The sequence below is a fragment of the Nycticebus coucang genome, chromosome 3, assembly GCF_027406575.1.
Source record: "Nycticebus coucang isolate mNycCou1 chromosome 3, mNycCou1.pri, whole genome shotgun sequence".
NCBI classification, from domain to species: domain Eukaryota; kingdom Metazoa; phylum Chordata; class Mammalia; order Primates; family Lorisidae; genus Nycticebus; species Nycticebus coucang.
The window spans coordinates 27,187,619-27,202,656 of NC_069782.1; the positions used below are offsets into that span (position 1 = coordinate 27,187,619).

The 15,038-nt window shown below is 43.1% G+C and overlaps 1 protein-coding gene across 2 annotated transcripts in view; it reads left to right on the top strand.

Annotated features, from left to right (window-relative positions):
- TMCC3 (transmembrane and coiled-coil domain family 3) overlaps nt 1-15,038 on the top strand; it is a 233,763-nt gene that overhangs the window by 89,028 nt on the left and 129,697 nt on the right. The window contains exon 1 of one of the 2 annotated variants that reach the window (XM_053585392.1): nt 13,895-14,004. The exons of the other annotated variant lie outside the window; for it this stretch is intronic. The gene's annotated coding sequence lies outside the window, so the exon portion shown is untranslated. Of the gene's footprint in view, nt 1-13,894; nt 14,005-15,038 lie in introns of those variants that run through there. 2 annotated transcript variants of the gene reach the window in all.

Below are 15,038 nucleotides of genomic sequence, written 5' to 3' on the forward strand. Positions count from 1 at the left end.
AATAGCCGGGACAACAGATTGAAGGTACATGCCTGCAGGAGGTCGGCTTCCCAGAGGTGCAGGGAGAGCCCTGAGTAACCTCTGTCGTGGCCTTTTATACAACAGGTGTGAGGGGCCCACGCACTGGAGCTCTGTGCTTAATGATCACTACCTGCTCTTTCCCCACGGCTGGACTCCCACCTGTTGCACCACAAATGTCAAAAGTATAACACCTGTTTGCTAACAAGCGCCTCATCTTAACTCATTAACACATGCAGTTGCTTGAGGCTTGTTTCTGGGCTGCAAAACGTCTCCCTGCTAGCTAGGAGATTGACTCACTCTCAGCCTGGTGCACAGTCTCCTACATACATTGTTTGCATTTGTTAAGTAAAGTTCAAGTTGTGGTTGAGCCCTTCGCTTAGGAGGTATGTTATAAACCCTCACACTGTGCCCATTGGGTGAGAGCTTACCAATTCCCCTTCCCCCTCCTATCTCCTCGCTGCTCCCCACCTCGAGTTGAATTGTGTTTTTCTCTTATGTGGGCATGTAGTTGTTTATTATAATTCTTTTAAAACCCTTTTTCTTTTTTTTTTTTGAGACAGTATTATTTTGTCACCCTTGGTAGAGTGCCATAGCATCACAGGTCACAGCAACGTCAAATTCTTGGGCTCAAGCGATTCTCTCACCTCAGCCTGGGCCTACAGGTACCCCCCACAAAGCCTGGCTATTTTTCTTTTTAGAGACAGGGTCTCACTCTTGCTCAGATTGGTCTCGATTGGGTGAGTTCAATCCACATGCCTCGGCCTCCCAGACTGCTAGGATTATAGGTGTGAGCCACTGCACCCAGCCCAAAAACTTTTTAATTGAAAAATAATAATTGTATATATTTTAGGGTACAACGAACTGTTTGTAAAACATTTGTTTTGATACATGTTTACATTGTGGAATGATTAAATCAAGGTAATTAATGTATTCATCATCTCACATACTTATCTTTTGGGATAAGGACATTTAAAATACATTTTTAGCATTTTTGAAATATGCAATACATTATTGTTAGTGATAGCCATCATTCTGTCATTGTATCAAAGTTTCCTCCTAACTGAAGCATTCCCCGTTTCCCTCTTCAGCCTCTGGTAGCCACTATTTTCCTCCCTATGAGTTTGACTTTCTGAGTGGTGTGATTCTTTGCTTTCTATTATAAGGAAAGAAACCGTGACAAATATTTGAACAACCGAGGGCTGCTTGTTTGCAAAACCAACCAAGAGATTCAAACGTGTATGTAAATGAAGACTCTAGAGAGTCTGTGAGTTTGCTGTTCTTGGTCTTACCATTTGGGAAGCATCTTTGGGTATTCTGCCTTCAAATGTTTAAAGCTGTTTTATATTCAACTCAAATGTTTTTAGCATCTACCAAGTATGAGGCATCATTCTGTAGAATACCTTACATTAACCTCCACACTGGAAGCTTCTTCCGTATTTAAGAACAGTCACAGCACAACAAATATAAGCAGCGATGGCCGTGGACATTCATTGGTTGGTTATCCAACATGATTTCTCCCTTCTGTCTTCCTAATAGCTTCCATTTCCATCTGGGATCTGTTTTTCTGGGGAAGTTTGATTAGGAGGTGGAGCATGTGTGCTGGTGTAAGCTAATTTGCATATTATATCCCCTTTGCCACAGCAAGTTCAAAGGCAGCCACGTGACCTAATCTGTGCACATCAGAATATTTTTCAGTACTACTGCCACTGGGAAGGCTGGAACAAAGACATATTCTTCTTCTTGCTTAACTTGAGCAAGAAATTTGTGGTCTTGGGACTGGAAGGTAGTAGCTATCATGCAACCATTATAAGGCTAGTTTCAGAAAGAGATGATCCTGGGCATTGTCTGTGGCTCAAAGGAGTAAGGCGCCGGCCCCATATGCTGGAGGTGGCAGGTTCAAACCCAGTTCCTGCCAAAAAAAACAGAAAGAGATGATACTAAGACAGTCAGAGGAAAAATAGAGGAAATCAGACTACTGGTGACATTGCCTAGTTGCTAGAGTGAACCTTCTAAACTTTCCAAACATATAACCTTCCTTTATATTTAAACTAGTTTGGCTGAGGTCTTCTTTGACTTGGAAACAAAAGAATTCTTACTGATCAGTATGGTGGTTATTTGGGAGGAGGTGGGGTTACATTTTATCCACTATTGAACTGTACCTGTTAAATTGTCTGTAATTACCATGGATTCAATATGTAACAAAAAAGTGTATTAACATGTAATCACAGCATCCAAATTTGTGGCAGTTACTTGTCCAGGAAAGCAGACATTCTTAACGAAGGCTAGACCAAGACACACTTACAGCTGAGCTAATCTGTTTCCTCGGACAGATCTCTGATGACATCGCTGGTGACACTCTGCACTGCCATCTGTGTCACATACTACAGACAATTCACCAGTTTTGTAAATTTAAACAATTTTATATATTGACACACTCTTGTCCAGTTGTTTTGGGGGGACAGAGGAGCACCCTCTAACGACGCTGGTCTTGCCACTCCTTTTTTATTTTGACAGTAGTGAAGGAACTCAATGCTGTGCTCTCAGCCATTTAATATATGCTTCCTTTTGACTTAGTTAAAAAAACACATTTATGGTCAGTTTTAAATAAGGTATGTAAACTTTTAGCTATAACAAATTACAAGAAAATAATAATACAGAAGGAAAACCTATAGAATTGAGAGATTTAAAGGGCCTATCAGGAAATGGCTGTACTATTTTTGATCTTCCTTGAATCCTGCTTCCAAAAAACTGTAAAATATGTTAAAGTAGACTAAATCTGGCCTGAGACCTGCCATATCTTGAGTCACTTCTTAACGAAGTAACGGCCTAACTTAGTATATAAACAAATTTGATAGACCTAATTTAGGAATACATTTTGTAGCAAACAGGTGAGTGTCAGCCAGTCACAGACTGACTAGTGTTCAAATGCTGAGGTGTAACCTACCCAGCTGTTTATGAATCTCATTTCTGTTTTCTGTCTGTAAATACTCCCTGCACAGTCATGGAGCAGAGCTCTCTGAACCTCTTCTGGTTCTGGGAGATGCCAGATTTATGAATTATTCTTTGTTCAAGATAACTCTGTTAAATTTAATTCATATAAGCTTTTTCTTCTTCCAGAAAAAATGATATTTTTGAGACTGTTGGGATTTAAGCCCTGGAGAACTTGAAGTATAAATATTGAAGTTTTGATATACTTTAGGTGAAAAAATGGTATTGTTTTTATGTTGTTTTTTTTAAGAGTCTTTCTCTTTTAACAGAAATAGCTAAGGGTGTTCACCTGCTGGAAATCAAGCTCTCCCTGTTGCATTCTGTTTGGGGCCAAACTTTTGTGAAAGCTAGAGAAAGCTTTGTTGGATTCCCGTTGCTTTTCTGTGATCTTACATAACATGAAGTCTTAGTAACTGGTGAATATTGGTAGGAGAATTTATGTGAGAGAGCCGTTTGTTTTTTACAAGCAGAGGGTGGTGAACAGGCGACCTGCCTTGGCGCTAGGGCAGTGCTCTCTCTGTTACTGCTGGGAAGTTGATACAATTTAATTCCAGCCCACCATTCAGTATCTGCTGCTGTTTGGTTCCCTTTTATCATGGGGGAGGGGGGGGCGAGGGAAGAAAAACAATCTCAAGCCATTCTGTTTGTCTCCTAGCCCTTAAGGAACACAGTCATCGGTGACTTTTCCTGATGTATTTTCAAAGTGCTTTAGAAGGTTGCTGTCATTTCACTCACTTATCAGATATTTTTGGAGCAACCTCAGCAGGCCCTGGAATAACATCATTTCTTGTTTCTTTAAAAACTTGAGGAAAAGTCTCCATGCTGAGCCAGGGCTCCTGTCTCCCCAGGTCTTTCTCTGGGTGCTCCAGTTCCCGTTCCTACAGATGAGCATGTTAGGTGAAATGGCACGTCTGTGTCCTCTCAGTGAGTGCGTGCCCGTGGCCCTGTGGCGGGGTGGCATTCAGTCTGGTGGGGCTGGTTGCCGCCTCACGCCCTGAGCTGCTGGGACAGGCTCTGACCACCCAAGACCCTGAACTGGAATAAGTGGGTATCTTACCTATTTTTATTACTCTCTCTTAAATGTACATATAGCTTATGTTTATTTCAACGTTTAGTATTGGAAGTGTTAAGGATCTTTATTTAGAAGTTTACTGATGTTTTTGTGACCAGAAATATGCTGTAGGAATACAGTAACTCCTGTTTCCATCAATTGGCCTATCATAAAATTGGTTTCCCTGTGTGTTTGTTCACGGAAAGTCGCAGTTTCCAAGAGCCTATCATCAAAATTAAGTGAGGACCTACTGTGCTTTATGCCAGTACAGTCTCAAGCAGTTGGGACCAGGGAATGCAAGAGAAATCTTGCCATTGTGCTGGTGGAAACACTGGCTGGATATTGAGAAAGGATGGAGTTAAGGTGAGACTGGTGGACATCTGTGAAGTGGGTGTATTTTGATGTATATGCCCATCAGTATAACAATAGATACCATTTATTAATTGTCATATGCTAACTACCTTTCTTTCTTTTTTTTCTGAGACAGAGCCTCAAGCTGTCACCCTGGGTAGAGTGCCGTGGCATCACAGCTCACAGCAACCTCCAACTCCTGGGCTCAAGCAAGTCTCCTGCCTCTGCCTCCCAAGTAGCAGGGATTACAGGCGCCCGCCACAACGCCCAGCTATTTTTTTGGTTGCAGCCATCATTGTTGTTTGGCAGGCCCAGGCTGGATTCGAACCCGCCAGCTCAGGTGTATGTGGCTGGCGCCTTAGCCACTTGAGCCTCAGGCGCTGAGCTGAGCCGCTAACTACCTTTCTAAAAGTTCTATATCAGTTACCTCATTTGATACTCACAGAGATCTTACAAAGTATGTGCTTTCATTATTCTGCTTTTATAGGTAGAAAACTTAAGCACAGAGAGATAAAATAAGTTGCTCAATCACACAGCTAAAAAGTGGGGAGTGGTACAGTCTGAGTTTAAATTTAGATAGTCCACCTCCAGTGTCCACGTTCATTATGGAATTATTACAAAGGAATATATCAGGTCATTGATTACTGTATTAATTGCTTCCCATTTTTAAAAAGGATGTTTTGGCATGGCGCCTGTAGCACAGTGGCTATGGTGCCAGGCACATACACCAAAGGTGGCGGGTTTGAGCCTGGCCCAGGCCAGCTAAACAACAGCAACAAAAAATAGCCAGGTGTTGTGGTGGGCACCTCCCAGCTACTTGGGAGGCTGAGGCAAGAGAATCTCTTAAGCCCAAGAGTTGGAGGTTGCTGTGAGCTGTGATGCCACAGCACTCTACGTGAGGGTGACATAGTGAAGACTCTTGTCTCAAAAATAAATAAATAAATAAATAAGATGTTTCCTTATTGTTAACTGTCATTATCCTTGGAATCTCTTGAAGTTCCAAGCTGTGAAACACATGGAAGGGCTTTCAGCAGGTGTCACAGCGTCACACTGTAATAGAGGAGTCAGAACTGATTTCTGGACCTGAACCTGATCAGTTTTGTCCTGTGTGGTGGAACCTCCAGGGGATGAAATTTCACTGGTAGTGGATCTAGAGCCACGTCTGGATGAATCTGGTTCTGTCACTTGTGGTGCTTAGTCGTGATGAAGAGAAATCCACCCGGCTGTTATTTTTCTTAAATCAATTTTACATCTTTTAGTTATTCATTGTGAAGTTTGTTTCAGGGTACGAGAGTGTATGTTTCCCCAATGTGTGTATATAAATAAATAAACATGTTCTGCTTAAAAATACAACAAACCTCCATATATGTTGCTGTCTTCTTATTTTATGTGACTTGTAGTCAGCGATTCTAAGCACTTTCGATTGGGAATCAAGTCTGAACTAAGAACTACGTGTGACTCCGAACTGTCCCTCCATTCCAACGCAGAGTGCCAGATCACCGTTCCTCCCTCCATTCTGTCCTGCTAACGAGGAAGCTGTCATTCCCTGGGTAGAGACTGTGTTGCCAAGCTTTGTATTAAGCACCTTCCCTGCATTATCTCATTTCATCCTTCAAATAACCCTGCTCAGTATTGTTATTCTCACTTTACAGATGAGGAAGTGAAGGCTTAGAAAGGTTGGGAGAGAGGGGGATAAGGAAAGGCAGAGAGAGCTTCACTTTGTCCACCGTCACATAGGTAGTAAGGGGCCCTGACCCAGGTGTGTCTGACTCTAAACAGACACCACAGTGCGTGGAGACTGAGGCAGTCGTGAATGAAGGAAGACGTCCCGGGTGGTGTGTACTTGTTTGAGGGTACGTCGGAATTAAAAAATAAGCAGCAGCAACTATAGTTTCTTACGCGCTGGTGAAGTAGAAAGACAGAATTGGAAAATCACAACTTCTCTGCGCCCAATTTCTCATCTGTAAAATAAGGATATTAGTACGCGTTTCACCTACATTGCAAGGTTGTTGCCAGGATGAAATAAGAATGGACAGGAAAGTGCTGAGTTAGGAATTGTCAGCCAGCACTCTCATCCTCCCCCACCCTTGGATTTTTAAATTCATCTCTTGGGATTAAAATTAGATGCTGCCATTGATTTGGCTTAATAGGTCTCTCAAAAAGGAAATCAGTTCTATTTTTTTACTTCATTCAGCTTTTATTGGTACTTACTATAAATCAAACATCGGCATTGTTGCTACAAGTATAGCAGTGACTCAAACCTGATCACGGACTGTTGAGGATTTTTTTGTGGTTATCAGGACTGCTGTCTGGAATGCAGCCTAACCCAACCACATGTTAACTGACCACACGAAAAGTGAACAAGGCCAGATTCGGTTTGCAGCTGCCCAGACCTAATCTGCTTAAGGAAATCTCCAGATAGGTGGGTTATCTGGCACCCGTGGGGACGTCACATCACATCCTATGGAATAAAGGAGGGAGTGGGAAGATGAGAGTGAAGCAGAGGTGAAGCTGTTCACCCAGACAGCATGTCACGGTGTGGAGCCCTCCTGGGGCTTGCTTCACTATTGCCCAACGTTGAGAGGTTCCTAGCAAGGTTAAACCGACTCTAGCTCTAAGTAGAACTGGCCACGTACTTTTAAAAATCTCTCCAAATGTGGGCGGCACCTGTGGCTCAGTCGGTAAGGCGCCGGCCCCATATACCCAGGGTGGCGGGTTCAAACCCGGCCCCGGCCAAACTGCAACCAAAAAATAGCCGGGCGTTGTGGCAGGCGCCTGTAGTCCCAGCTACTCGGGAGGCTGAGGCAAGAGAATCGCTTAAGCCCAGGAGTTGGAGGTTGCTGTGAGCTGTGTGAGGCCACGGCACTCTACCGAGGGCCATAAAGTGAGACCCTGTCTCTACCAAAAAAAAAAAAAAAAAATCTCTCCAAATGAAAGTACCCACACATTCTCCTCAACTTACCAAGAAACTTAAATGATCATAGAAAGTAGTTCATGTTGAATCCATTTAAAATGCATGGTCTACAAAATTTCATCCTTGAACTGTTCATTTATGTTTAAACTAAACATATGCACATTCCCATGGGCAGCTGGAATACAGACAGTGGCTGCTCGGTTCAGTAAGTAATCCCTAAGCATTTCCTGAGAGAGGCGTGGTAAAAGAAACACACACACTCAGATCCAGCAGTAACATTCAAAACAGCAAAACCTTGAGATCTTTCTAGATGCCACCCTGCCTCTTGGGGTGCTCTGGATCCAAGGGCTGATAAATGATGCAGAAAAGCCTGAGATTCTCCCTCATTCTGGAGGGAGGGGGGCAGATGAGAAGTCGGAGGCCTAGAAAGGCAAAACTTACAAACTTTGAGTTGTTCATTAGGGAAAGCATCAAAATCAATTCTGGGTCCTCTGATAGCAAACATGTGCCACCTTCTCCACTCACTGTCCTCCTCCCCGACCCCCATGTAAACACACATCAATTTCAGAAGGCTGCCAAGCAATTATTCTTATAACCAGTAAAATATATCATGGGGGTTGGGGAGGAGCTTTGCTGGGGAAGAAGAGAATGAATTTCTAATCCTGAAAGTTAGGCTCCAATTACTTCCAAAACATCATTTAATTGACTCAGTGGAGGAGAGGTAATTTGTAGATGAATTATAGCTTGATGGAAACAACAGCCGCATCATGCTGGGATTGCACATTTTAAAGCTGTAAAATGATAGCCGACTCAAATGCCAGTCCGTGAGCCACTCTCCACAGCAGCTGTCACTGGGTGGGTAGACTTGGCTCTGAGCATCTCGGGTCACCCTGATGTGTTCCTGTGTTTTCTGTTTCAGCCCCAGTGAGTACATAGTGGCCACTGCAGATCACACAGCCTCGTGGCTGGGACTATCTCACACTCAGATAATCAGGAGGGTCAGCTTAGCAATCAACGCATGGCCTTACCTTGACTTTTTGTTTAAACCGCTTGAAGCTTTAGATGTTTCCAGCTGTTCATGTAATAGTGGAGGGTGGAAAAGAATAAGGGAAGACCTTCAAAATAAGTGTTGTTCTGAAGGGAGGGCTCAGTAATTCTGACTGGCCAACAGGGCAGGCCAGAGGCCATAGAGGATTCATGCCACATGAGAGAAAGGAATTACCCACGGGCTTGTTTGATGGATGGGAACTTCTGCAGATTCCCTGCAGCACCTAACAGCAGGACAGATGTTTCCAGGACTGGATTTTTGTGCACTTCTGCTCCTGGAGAAGCAATCCCCACTCCCACTGCAGCTCCCTATCCCCGCCAATTACTTTCACTGATTTTTCATTTTTGAGTATGACATGCTCGGCTCCTGGCCTAATTAAAGAAGAGGGGGTGCCGATTACTCAGTCTCCAGGCTTCTTGTTTGGGACATGAATTCTCATTTTCTCTAATTCTAAAAGAAAGAAGAGAGAAACGTTCCATACCTGCCACGGCCTTATGTAATAGATGCGTACAGTATTTTCAAAATTTAAAAGACATGAAGTAGGTCTCATTCCCAACCCAGGACCCTTCCCCAAAACAACCACTATTACCTGTCTAGTTCTATAGAGATATTATAGTCATGTGTCTGTACACATATCCACACATATATCTATTCATCCTTTTTATTTACATGAGTGGTACACACTATACACCTTCTTCCATACCTCACTGGGTTTTCCTTATCTTAGGGATTGTTCCAGGACAGCACACATAGTCCTGCCATATTCTTTTTTCATAACTATAGAGTGTTTGTTCCATTGTTTCGATGGACCATCATTTACTTAAGCAGCCTTTTCTTATCTCAGCAATAGTTAAGTAAATATCCTTCAACATAAACCTTTGGGCACATGTGCCGAATTATCCATAGAATCAGTTTGCAGAAATAGAATTATTGGGCCAAATGATATATTCTTGTAAATTTTAATAGAAATTGCCATACTGCCCTCCCATGGAAGATGGATTCATTTTCTCCCTCCTAGAAGTGCCTAAGAACACACACCCTGTACCTCCTTTCCTCATCCCAGTCTTCACCAAGGCCATATCTGAGTCTGTCTCTTGTAAGGGGAGACAGTTTTGGTCTGGGGATAAACATGAGTATTTTGGAAACTGACCCCATGAGCAGTCTTTCAGTTGTAAGTCACAGAAAATCTACATCAAAAGGCTTACGCCAAAATTAAAAAAAAAAAAAAAAGAAAAAAGGGGGGGTGGGGAGGAGAAAATGGTGGGTACATATACAAAAGTCCAGTATCAAAATTTGCTATGAGCCAAGCGTAGTGTCTCCTGCCTGTAATCCTAGCACTTGGGAGGCCAAAATGGGTGGATCGTTTGAGCCCAGGAATTCAAGACCAGCCTCAGCAAGAGGGAGACCCCATCTCTACTAAAAATGGAAAAAATTAGCCAGGTGTCATGGTAGGTGCCTGTAGTCCCAGCTGCTCAGGAGGCTGAGGCAAGAGGATCACTTGAGCTCAGGTGTTTGAGGTTGCTGTAAGCTATGATGCCACCACAGCACTGAACCCCAGGGTGATGGAGACTCAGTCTCAAAAAGATAAAAAAATAAAAAAGTGCTTCAGGAAGAACTGGATTTAGGGCAGGCTGACAGGTTGTTGCACAGCATCAGGGGACACAGTAACGTTGTATGTTGTGTGAATGGTGCCCCTGGAGTTAGTGGCCCCACACTTTGGGGCACAGCTAAGGTGATGGGGACTTGGTCTCTTTCCATCGCTCAGTCTTGTTTCCCTGGGGTTTGCTTCTTTTCAGGCCTTCTCCAAGCGATAGCTGTAGGTTTACATCATCAACGTTACAGCCTCAGCTTGGAGCTTTCCCTTCTCTGTTGATCAGCAAGATCCTGCCTTGGTCAGGCATTCGAACCAACAGTTGATCAAATGTGGGAACATCTGGTCTGCTTGCCCTCCTCCCAGTCCCTGTTCTGAGAGTAGCAAGTGGATTTTCTTTGTGGGCTCTCAGGCTGAGCGTGCTCCCTGGCTTTGACCAGAGTGATTCTCAGTCTCAGATACCACCAGCTGGCTGCTGACCTGTCTGTGCGCTGGGAGAGTTACAGCTGGATGAAATGGGACACAAATATACATACTAATCACTGGGAGGCTTGTAAAAAAGCAGGTTCTGATTTATTAGATCCGAGGTGGGGCAAGACCTGCTCTCAGAGGGCCACACTTAGGAGCAAGGGGATATCGTCTGGATCTAGGGACTTCTCTGGCTCCTCTAGTCTCATAAATTTGAGATTTCATGACATATACAGAAGAATATGAAATAAAATCTCCAGCTGAAATTAATTCCATTCTGTCAACATTTCACATGGCAAAGTCACATTTTTATGATATAGTTATCAAAAAACAGTATTATTAAAACATTCATTTTAGAAATAAAATTCCATTGCCTGCCTTGGTGGGGTTGAAGGAGGAAGCCTTGGCTGAATTTTTCCTTTTCTTTTTTTTGAGACAGAGCTTTACGCTGTCGCCCTGGGTAGAGTGCCGTGGCATCACAGCTCACAGCAACTTCCAACTCCTGGGCTTAAGCCATTCTCTTGCCTCAGCCTCCCAAGTAGCTGGGACTATAGGTGCCCACCACAAAATGCCTGCCTATTTTTTGGTTGCAGTTGTCATTGTTGTTTGGCAGGCCGGGGCTGGATGCGAACCCACCAGCTCAGGTGTATATGGCTGGTGCCTTAGCCACTTGAGACACAGGTGCTGAGCCATGCTGAATTTTTCTTAAAGAATTCCACTTTCGACCAGTATTGGCAAGAAAGCAGCTCTTTTTTTTTTTTTTTTTTTAGGGGACTCTGAGCTCTCTGTTGTGTTAGTGGGGAAAAAACTGCTTTTGATTCTGCTGTCAAGCTGGTGACTTATTTGTGCTTTACCTGAGGAACCAATTTGCCCTTGGCAAACTCTAGGCTTTATATAGCTAGTTATCCCATCACAACTGGGTAGCCTGCTGGCAGAATCTGGGGACAGTATACTATTTTCTTGGGAGTAACAAAATCAGTCTACCTCTGTGACCAACTGCTATATAAGTTTTCTTTTTAAATAAATTATTTTCGGGCGGCGCCTGTAGCTCAGTGAGTAGGGCGCTGGCCCCATATGCCAAGGGTGGCGGGTTCAAACCCAGCCCTGGCCAAACTGCAACAAAAAAATAGCCGGGCGTTGTGGCGGGCGCCTGTAGTCCCAGCTGCTCGGGAGGCTGAGGCAAGAGAATCACGTAAGCCCAAGAGTTGGAGGTTGTTGTGAGCCGTGTGATGCCACGGCCACTCTACCCGAGGGCGGTACAGTGAGACTCTGTCTCTACAAAAAAAATAAATAAATAAATACCAACAATAAAAAAAAAATATAAATAAATAAATAAATAATTTTCTCATCATCTCTTAGAACCAATATCTCAGTTTGGGACTAACTTGAATAGTGTTAAATATTTCTTTGTTCTCCTTAATTCAGATTAGGTATTGAGTAGACTCTCTCCCAACACCTAGCACTATTTATTGAAACCGAAAAACGATTTCTTTTATAAAGCAATTATATGCCTTGTTATCCCCAACATATCTCCAAAATATGAGGTCAGATGGCATTACCAGAAAGCCCCTATTCATTCCAGAAATTGAAAAGAGAAAAGAAAAAAAAAATTTTTTTTTTGTGGTTTTTGGCCGGGGCTGGGTTTGAACCCACCACCTCTGAGATATAGGGCTGGCGAATTTTTAAGGGGGACTCAGCAAGCTCATGCCATTGTAGACCAAGGAGCAGTGTGTAGCATTGTGAAGATATTTTCTTTAAAACCATGCCTCATGCAAGAAAAATTGTAGCATCAAACACTTGTGTCTTTACATAACTAGGTGTTAATGGGTGGATTGTACAAAGTGTACTGTGATTGAAAGTTTGGCTATTTCAATGAGAAAATTAACACCTGGGGTTTTTTCTCCTTTTTTGTGAGTCCTCATGCTCATTCTGTTTTGTAGATATGATTACTACCAGAAGGCTGGTCTAGAGAATTCTACAGAATTCACATCTTGTACCGCATTTTCTTACGGCTAAACTGCTAAGTAAAGCCAGTCCCATCAGTAAGTTTGGAAAGCAGTTTTAAGACTCCACTATTAAAAAGTAACTTTCCTCTTTCAATACTGTGGTGTTCCACATTTACCTTTTAAGGTTGATATAACCCATCCTCTTGGAATTAACTTAAATGCTTAAGAAAGAGCATGTTGAGGCCTCTCTGCAGGCTCTCGGTAGCTATGCTCAGCTCCCTAAGTGGCAGAGCTGCCCTTGGAGGTCATCCAAGGTGGCATGTCGTAGATGCACAAATTGCAGCTTGCAGGTAGAATAAAAAGAAGATAGTTGGCTTGGCGCCTGTAGCGCAAGCGGCTAGGGTGCCAGCCACGTACACCAGAGCTGGCTGGTTCGAATCCAGCCCAGGCCTGCCAAACAACAATGACAACTACAACCAAAAAATAGCTGGGCATTGTGGCAGGTGCCTGTAGTCCCAGCTACTTGGAAGGCTGAAGCAAGAGAATCGCTTGAGCCCAAGAGTTTGAGGTTGGTGTAAGCTGTGATGCCACAGCACTCTACCCAGGGTGAGAGAGACAGAAAGAGAGAAAGAAAGAAAGAAAGAAAACAGTTTATTATAGCAGGAGTTATCTCCATCTATTAGTGGTACAAATAGCAGGAGACAGAAGATTGGGGGATTTGCCGGTCGGCCACATTTCCCAGCAGGATTTTTACTGGACACCTGCTATGTTCCAAGGCATGGCAGGAGGCTCTGGGTACACACACATAGTTACAAATTTACCTCCCGAGCCCTGACTTCATGGAGGTAACCTAAATGAGCCATTTACTTTCTCTAGACTTGAGTTGAAAATTAAAGTTAATTCCTAAACTCACAATGTTGGTGTGATAATGAAACATATTTTTAAAAGGATAAAATGTTAAATGTGGAGTTCCTTAGGTCACTATGATAGCACACCCTGGGCTTTGTCGTGAACCTGAAATTGTGTAGGATCAGCTGTTTGTTATCTGCTTTCAAGAAGTTATCCTCACATGACCCTTGCTTTGCCCTTTGTCTTTTGTGACAGTTTCATTTTCCTTTCCAAACATGATCCCATTTTGCTGATTCTTAAACAATGCCAACTTTTTATTGGCTTTGCACAAAACTCTTCAGAAGGAGGGGCCTCCTCAGAAATTTCATAGGTATTTGACAGGAACTTGGAAAGAGAAAAAGTGACTATTCATAGATGATCCTGAGGGAAAAAATCAAAAGTAATTTTCTGTATTACATACACAATAGAAATCAGATACTTAAAATAACACCCTAGAATACAGTTATCATGAGACATCTCTGTCATTTCCTAGAGTTAGAAATAAAGAGGAGTATTTGGGAGTTGGGAAGCAGCCAGCCTTGTCGTTTGCAGGCAGGAATGAGGAGGGTCATGCTCTGGGTGAGGGAGAGGGCGGGGAAGGCAGTCTCCTGGGGGTGTGCTGTGGAGCGGCCGAACGTGGAAACAGGGAAAGTTTCTAAGACCCCTTCACTGTGCACATTGGAGGAAGATCTCAATGCTTGCATTTAGAAGACCCCTGGCCTGTCACGGTCTCCCAGAGTATGTTTTTGTTTTCTTTTTTTCTTTTTGTGTTTTTTGGCTCATTGTATGAATTCTGTCTGTGATCTGTTAGTTGAGAGTCCCTCCTCTGCCCTCCGAGTCTAACGTCTGGGGTAACGCACATCTGTCTCTTTCTGGTCTGTCCTCCTGTCTGTGTTTCTCTGTCTCTCTCCTGACCCCAAACCCTTCACTTTCTCCAAGAGTGGGAAATCACAGCAGCCCTCAAATCTCCACCCCTGAAGAAGTATTCTAGAGGATCTTGTTTTATATTTTGTAAATTATAATGACCTGATCTTAAAGAGATTAAAAGTGGCTTTTTTTCCTCCATCCTAGACCAAAAACAAAATAAAAGCAAAAAATGAGAGGCCACTGCTTAACATCATGGTATAGTGTGGTGTTGGCAAATGTTTTCTGTAAAGGGGCAGATAGTAAATTATTTTTTTCGGTGTAATGCTAATGCTATACATTCGTACACACACAGACATATATGTTTATATTTTGTTTCAGATTAATATGGAGATCCATACAATTAGGTGACTTAGTTTGCTTTTGTAAGGTTTAAAGTCTGAGTGTGTCTTTTTTTTTTTGCAGTTTTTGGCCAGGGTTGGGTTTGAACCCACCACCTGTGGCATATGGGGCTGGCGCCCTGCTCTTTTGAGCCACAGGCGCCACCCTGTAGGTGTGTCTTTCACCCAGGAATTGTGCCATACTACCATACAACCTACCCATTGTGTGGGAATTTACCCAATCCCTCACCCCCACCCCCACCCCACTGGCTTGGGTTTCACTGAGTTTTTCTCTCCTGTGAGTATGTAGGTTTTAATCTACTAATTCTAATTTAGTTCTGAGTACATGTGATATTTGTTTTTCCATTCTTGGGATACCTCACTTAGGTGAATGGTTTCCAATTCCATCCAGGTTATTGTAAAAGATACAAAATCTTCATCTTTTTATGGCTGGATAATATTCCATGGTATACTTATACCACGGCGTATTAATCCGTTCATCCATTCATGTGTTGAAGGGCACTTGGG